The sequence below is a fragment of the Pollicipes pollicipes genome, unplaced genomic scaffold (genome assembly GCF_011947565.3).
Source record: "Pollicipes pollicipes isolate AB1234 unplaced genomic scaffold, Ppol_2.1 Scaffold_4881;HRSCAF=5763_pilon_pilon_pilon, whole genome shotgun sequence".
Taxonomy (NCBI): Eukaryota; Metazoa; Arthropoda; class Thecostraca; order Pollicipedomorpha; family Pollicipedidae; genus Pollicipes; species Pollicipes pollicipes.
In genome coordinates this window covers 32,279,436-32,286,426 of record NW_023596576.1, presented here as the reverse complement: position 1 = coordinate 32,286,426, position 6,991 = coordinate 32,279,436, and positions in this window count along the sequence as shown.

Sequence of the window (6,991 nt, the reverse complement as noted above, 5' to 3'; positions counted from 1 at the left end):
AATGCCTCAAAAATGCATCGAGAAAATGTCATCCGAAAGCAGACAACTCAGATTTAATAACCCTTCGCGTCGACCAGCGTGATGCCTCTAGACAGTGTTATGAGCCCCGGAGTTTCCCCCAAACAACACTCCCTCAATCAGCGAAGAATGAACTTGGTCTCCTTATGAACTTTTAATTTTGCTAACAACTGTTATTGGTCGCCTGTAGGCCCAAAGACATCCAATTTTGTTGCGTTTTCGTTGTAAGAAAAGTGCGTCCGTCCCGCTGCTTATGGGCCTCTTCGGAGCATTTAGGTCCCCTCGGCATGGTCCATGAGGCATGGTTCCGTGCTTCCCTCTCCCCCCCCCCTCCGTCCTCTGTATCCACCACCGGCCCGGGCAGCATAATAGTTGGGCCCCGCCAAGAACATAGGCCATCCATTTAAATAAGAGATGCTCCCGGCATTATGTGTAGGGCTCTGAACGATCGAATGTGCCCGAGCAGGTTAATAAATAGGGCTCCCAACAATACTGTAGAGCCCTCCATTCAAATAAGGAGTACCCAAAACCCAGTACGGAGACCCCCGAAACATGGAGCATACCCGAGCAGATTATCAGGCGGTCCAGACAGGAGTGCAGGGCCCGAAATTCAAACACCAAAAGCCAATATATAGGGCCCGCGAACAATCCACTGCGCCGAAGTGGCGAACAGATGGGGTTCCCCACAAGTGTGTAGGGCCGTCCATTTAGATAGGAAGCACTCAAAACACAAGGTGGAGGGGCTCCGGATATTCGAGTGTGCCCAAGCAGGTTAACAGATGGGGCCCCAGCAAGAGCGTAGGGCCTTCCGTCCAAATATGAAATACCCACGACACGATGTAGAGGACCCCGAGTAATCGAGTGCCTGAGAGCAGGTTAGGGCAGATAGGGCCCCCGAAAAGAGCGGTGGGCCCTCCATTCAAAAAGGAAGTACCCAGAACCAGACATAGGGTTCTCCCCACGATCGACTGAACCCGATCACCTTATCAGATGGGGCCCCGACAGGAGCTTAAGGCCCTCCATTCAAATAAGAAGTACCCAAAACCCGGTGCGGAGGGTCCCCGAAAGATGGGGTGTACACGAACAGGTTATCAGATGACCCCGATAGGAGCAGAGGCCCCTAAATTCAAACACCAATGTGCAGCCCCCCCCCCCCCTCCCCCGAGTAATCTAAAGTGGCGGAGGAGGCGAACAGTGGAGCCCCCGACAAGTGTGTAGGGCCCCATTTTAATAGCACGTGCCCAAGGCCCAACGTAGAGGGCCCCCGAACGATCGAATGTGCCCGAGTAGGTTATCAAATAGACCCCCAAAGGAGCGTAGGACCTCCATTCAGAAAAAAAGTACCCAAGGCCCAGTGTGGAGGCTCCCCGAACGACTGAATGTGTCCGAGCAGGCCATCAGACGGGCCTCCGACAAGAGTGTAGGCTCATAGGCAAGTGACAAAATTGGAAGCGCCCTAGACCAATGTAGAGGGCCCGTGAGTGTATCGCAAGTGTGTCGGTAGGTTAACCGAGACCCACGCAAAGGGCCCCTGAGCAGCCAAGAATACCCCGTCAGGTTCAGATATGGGACCCCGGCTGTAGCCCACAGAGCCTTTCTAGCGAATGGAAAGAATCCGTCGTAGGGCCTTGATTGACAAGGGTGCCCAGGCACGCTAGCAGGAGGGGCCCCAACAACACCACAGGGCCCTCCGAGCAAAGGCGAAAAAATGAAGGGCAACGTGGAATGCTCCTTAGCGATCGAAATGATCCTGCAAGTGGGCATGTAGGTCCCCCCGGAAGCAGCGTGGGCCCCTAGACAATGTAATGAGGCTTAAAATTTATAGTTCACAACTTTTCCAATCATGGAATTGTGATATCCGCTCGCTCTCACCGGTATCAGTCGACAGACGTTCCGATGATCGCTGACTGCGGCGGCTGGTCGGTCGGTGATATCGGCGGCCGGCCGGTCGGTGATATGGGGTTCTTCTTGGCCTAACTGCAACAGGTGGCGACCCGCCGGTGTCGATGCCGAAATGGGCACGATGTGTTCGACCCAGCTCAGCATGAGAATTTGCGAACACGTCCCGATATCCGTCAAATATACTCCTTCAGTTTCCTGCGACTCCCCTCACTGACTTCCGCTTCAGCCAAATCAACGTTTGTCGGTTCGATCCGTTTAGGCTTGAGCCCCCACTGGAGACAGCGTCACGTCTTCAACCTTGCGAAGAATGGAACGGATATAAAGACGGACAGAATCTGGTCCGGGTTTTTCCACAAGGATTGGAATGCGGTTATCCACCCCAGATCGAGCCAGGCAAGGACTAACAGAAATTCCATAACATTCCATTTGTCGAGGATCTGGATCAAACATAACATCGCGAGAAATGGACCGGAAGTCCTCAGCTTGTGCGTAAATGATCCTTTCAGAAAATGGTAGCACTGTGAAATCAGATGCAAGGTGCACGGAAACTGGCTGTATCGAAGTGCCATCTAACCGCTCCTCCAGCGGTACGCGAAAATCCCCTAGATACAGCACTCGCTCGTGTAGTTCACTGGAAGGACTTAAACGACGCCTGAACATCATATCCAAGGATGGCCGGAGCGGCCAAATCTTCCACCACCAATACCTGAACGTCATTCATCGCTGCCGGACTGAGCAAAACGTTTGCCGAAACCATTCCAATATATTTCAATGTCGTGCGATTGGCTGCGATCGGGTGTACAGCCGCTGGATTGAGTGGTAACGATCTGACCCCCGGAAGAGATGCCGACACACAGGTAGCCATTGCTCCCGTATCAACCAACCACGTGCAATGTAGTTTCGCAATGCGACCACGCACATGAAGCGAACGGGCCTGCGAATTGTGAGGACCTTTGACCTTGGGTCCGGCTACCACCGGTCCCGCGGCAGTAACCTTCCTCAGTTTAAAGCCTGATGACAATCATGCTGAGTGTGCCCAAACTCACGACAACGCCAGCAGACAACGGGGGCCGGTCGCCCCCGGCCGCGACCCAATGGAGCCTGAGTACACTCCACCTGCCGGTGGCCAGAAAAACCACATGTCCAGCATCGCATTTGTCTGCCCCGGAAGCCAGTCCGGCCCGACCCGGACGCCGGCCAGCCCGGCCCTGCCGCACCGCTGCCCTCCCCTTGTGCACGCTCCTGTCGGCCGCCCGCCCAGCTGACCTTGGCCGGGTCACGTGGCAGGCTACCTCGTCCCGGAGATGATTAACCGCTCTCTTCTCTACCGCAGATCCCTCCACAATTTGACTGACTTTAGCCGGCGAGCGATGGACAGCCTTCTCAATTTGTGTTGCATGTATCGGCATCTTATCAACGTCAATGCTGGGATACAACAGACGGAACTGTGCCGCAACATCTGACGAGATGCCATCCAAGAACCGACTCCTCAAGAGAGCGGCTCCACCAGACGTGTCAGGCTTCGAGCCAGGGAAACGCACCACGGAACAGAGAGAGTAAATCGGAAAGAAACATACCTTATGTCTCGGAGGGCTGCTTACGTCGCTGGCTGAGCCTTTCCTTATACCAGCTCTGGGACGGGCAGAAATGACGACGCAGCGCCGACTTCAGGCTCCGAACATCCCTTGTGTCCTCTTCTGGCAGCGCACCCATCACCGCAATCCGCGAACCGAGGCCGAGAAGCACCTTCCCCGCCGCCTTCTTTTCGTCTCTCACCGCCAGCCGACAGGCATCCAACCGTCGCAAGAAGTCTTTCAGCTCTTCCCCATCACCCACGCCAATTTCTCCCTCAACTCCATTTGGCATGCCCCCACTCGCTGCCACCAGCGTGATGTACGCGCGCTCTCACCGTTATCAGTCGGCAGACGTCCCGGTGACCGCTGACCGCAGCGGTCGGCCGCAGAGGCGCGCCCAGGCGCGCGCACTAGTAACGCAATACACGACAGAACAATTTTGTACCTTTCATAGGCCCTTCACTTCCACTTACGACTGTTCCTGGCTGCCTAGAAGTCCAGAGATATCTAGTTGTATTGCGTTTTGTGTAAAAAAACAACGGCACCTGTTCGGCCGGCGATGGGCTCCCTCAGAGCCAATGGGCACCTTCGGGGCCCAAGGGGAGACCATGGCCCTGTGGCCCTCCTCTGGATCCACCCCTGCTTCTAGGTAACCGTGATATCCAAGAAACGTGAGATCTTATATACATACGCACATACCTACATATATATATATGCAGAGAGGGAGAGAGAGAGAGAGAGGGAGGGAGAGAGAGAGAGAGTTCACTTGCCGTCTGTACGTGAAAGTCGCCGCCATCTTGGAGAAGTCGTTGTTGTTGTTGATTGGAGTTTTAGGGCGCGCCGACTACTGTGGTTATTTTGCGCCTATAACAGCTAAATGACTAACTACGGCAGTTAATGGCTAAAAATGTATATTAGAAATGAAAACGGTTGAGTTGTGACAGGAACGCGTCACCAATGGTGCCCGAATACGTGAACCCATAATAACACATTGATACCAAAATTTTCGGCAACCTAAAAACTTCCTACACGCGGTATGAACTATTCAGGCAGGTGTATATAAAGTGCAGAACTTAACATGTGATACGAACCTGAGGGTATGCTCGATATATGGTGAGCTGTCACATAATAAATCGGAGAGCGTCAGGGACGGCGCCGCCGGGCCAAAGTGCCTCAGACGCTCGACGCGTAGTATGGGACAGCATACCAGCACATGTTCCACTGTAAGCGCGGTGTTGCAGTGGCGACATCGTGGTAGTTCATCGTGACATAGTAAGCATCGATGTGTAGCATAAGTATGGCCATTTCGCAAGCGACACAGGATTACTTCCTCCCGTCTGGACTTTCGATAGGATGACTGCCACTCCTGAACAGTCGGCTTAATGCTTTTTAGTTTACTGGTGTCCATCGCATCCCATGTGCTCTGCCATTCCCCACGCAAAAAGGCAGAGATGGCCGAGTATAGATCTGTAGCGGGTGTCGGAAACGCTCTGCGACAGGGACGAGTAGCACGCTTTGCAGCAGAGTCAGCCAGCTCTTTTCCCGCAATGCCAACGTGGCTCGGAATCTAGCAAAATACTATGGTCTTGCCAGCCCGGTACAGAGAGTCGAGACGCAGTAAAATATCCCGTATAAGGGGATTTACCGGATTAAAACGCCTCAATGCCCAAAGGGCACTTAGGGAATCCGACAAAATCACATGCAGACTGTCTTCGCCCACCTTTATAAAGCAAAGCGCCTTAATGATGGCCACAAGCTCTGCAGTGTACACGCATGGGCTGGCAATGTAAATGATCGCGCATCGGGACCACGCACAAAAGCGGAACCAACACCCGTTTTCGTTTTCGAGCCGTCTGTATACGTAATTGTGAACCCCCGACACGCTTTGATATGCTTCAGAGCTGTTGATCTGGCAACATACGGAATCACATTTTGCTTCCGAACCTCCGACAATGAGACGTCGACAGTTGGCGGTACCATCACCCAAGGAGCGATCGGGAGGTTGCGTGGGCGTGCCACACCCCGAAAACTCAAGCCACTCTCATGAAGAACAGTGCGAACACGCACACAGAACGGCGCCACACGTGTTGCATGTTCGGACTGAAAAACATTAGATGTGTGGCGTGAGAACACAGCGTCATGTGTTGGATGGTTCGGGAACTGCGCAAGCTTACAAGCGTGCCGCATCCCCAACAACTGCCTTCGGACAACCAGCGAAGGTTCGTTGGCTTCCACAAGCAAGCTGGGTGTCGGAGACGTACGAAATGCACCAGTAATGATTCTCAACGCAGCAAGATGGACCTCTTGAATGTACGTTTTGCGGACTCCGAGGCGTCATCATATACAAAACACGCATAGTCCAGCTTGGAGTGTATCAGTGAACGGTATAACAATAAAGGTGTTTTCCGATCTGGTCCGTAGGATGTTAGTGCCACGCATTTTAATATGTTCAGTGTCTTAAAACACTTGTCACGCAGAATGATAAGATGCTCCTTGTGGGTCAAGCGCTTATCAAAATGTAATCCCAAAAACTGTGCCGCCGTGTTGCAGGGGATCGACTGTCCACAAAAAGCTTAAACACCATGTCGGGACACTGACGCCGGCGTCGACAAAAGTGGACGGAAACTGTCTTCGAGGTCGAAAACCGTAACCCGTTGAGCATGCTCCATCTTTTTAAGCGAGCCACAGCCAACTGGAACTGGCGCGACAAGGACGCTGCTGTGGCAGAGCTGCACCAGATGGCGAGGTCATCAACAAAAAGCGAGCGATTGATCGCCTGGGGAAGACTGTCCCCAATATCATGTATCGTGACGGCAAACAACGCAACACTTAGAACACTGCCCGGGGGTATGCCGTTCTCTTGGGTGTATCTTTTCGAGCATGTGGAACTAACACGGACGCGGAAGAAACGGTCAGCAAGGAAGTTCGCAAGAAAGGTACCCATAGCTCCGCGTATGCCATACTGGAACAGCTTCCGCAAGATACCATACCGCCAGGTGGTGTCGTAAGCCCTTTCGATATCGAAGAACACAGCCCCTACGTGTCGCCTTTTCCTAAAAGATATGCGCACAGTTGAGTCCAAGGCTAAAAGATGATCAATGGTGCTATGGTTTTTCCTGAAACCACACTGCACGTTCGAGAAGATATTGTTGCTTTCTAAAAACCAAGATCAAGATCAAAAACCAAAGCCAAGACAATCGTGTCTGAACCATTCGCTCCAGGAGTTTGCACAGAGAGGAGGTCAGCGCAATCGGACGGCAGTCCGATGGATCCTTCCCATTCTTACCAGACTTCAGCAGTGGAACTATTAGCGACTTCCGCCAAGATGTGGGGAGCTCTCCTGTCTCCCACAACTGGTTGAATGCCATCAGCACAGCTTATGTTGCTGTTGGTGGAAGTCGCCGGAGCATATAATTATGAATGAGATCTGGGCCTTCCGCCACGCTGCGCAGAGAGTTAATGGCAGACATCAGCTCAAGCATTGTGAAAGGTTTGTT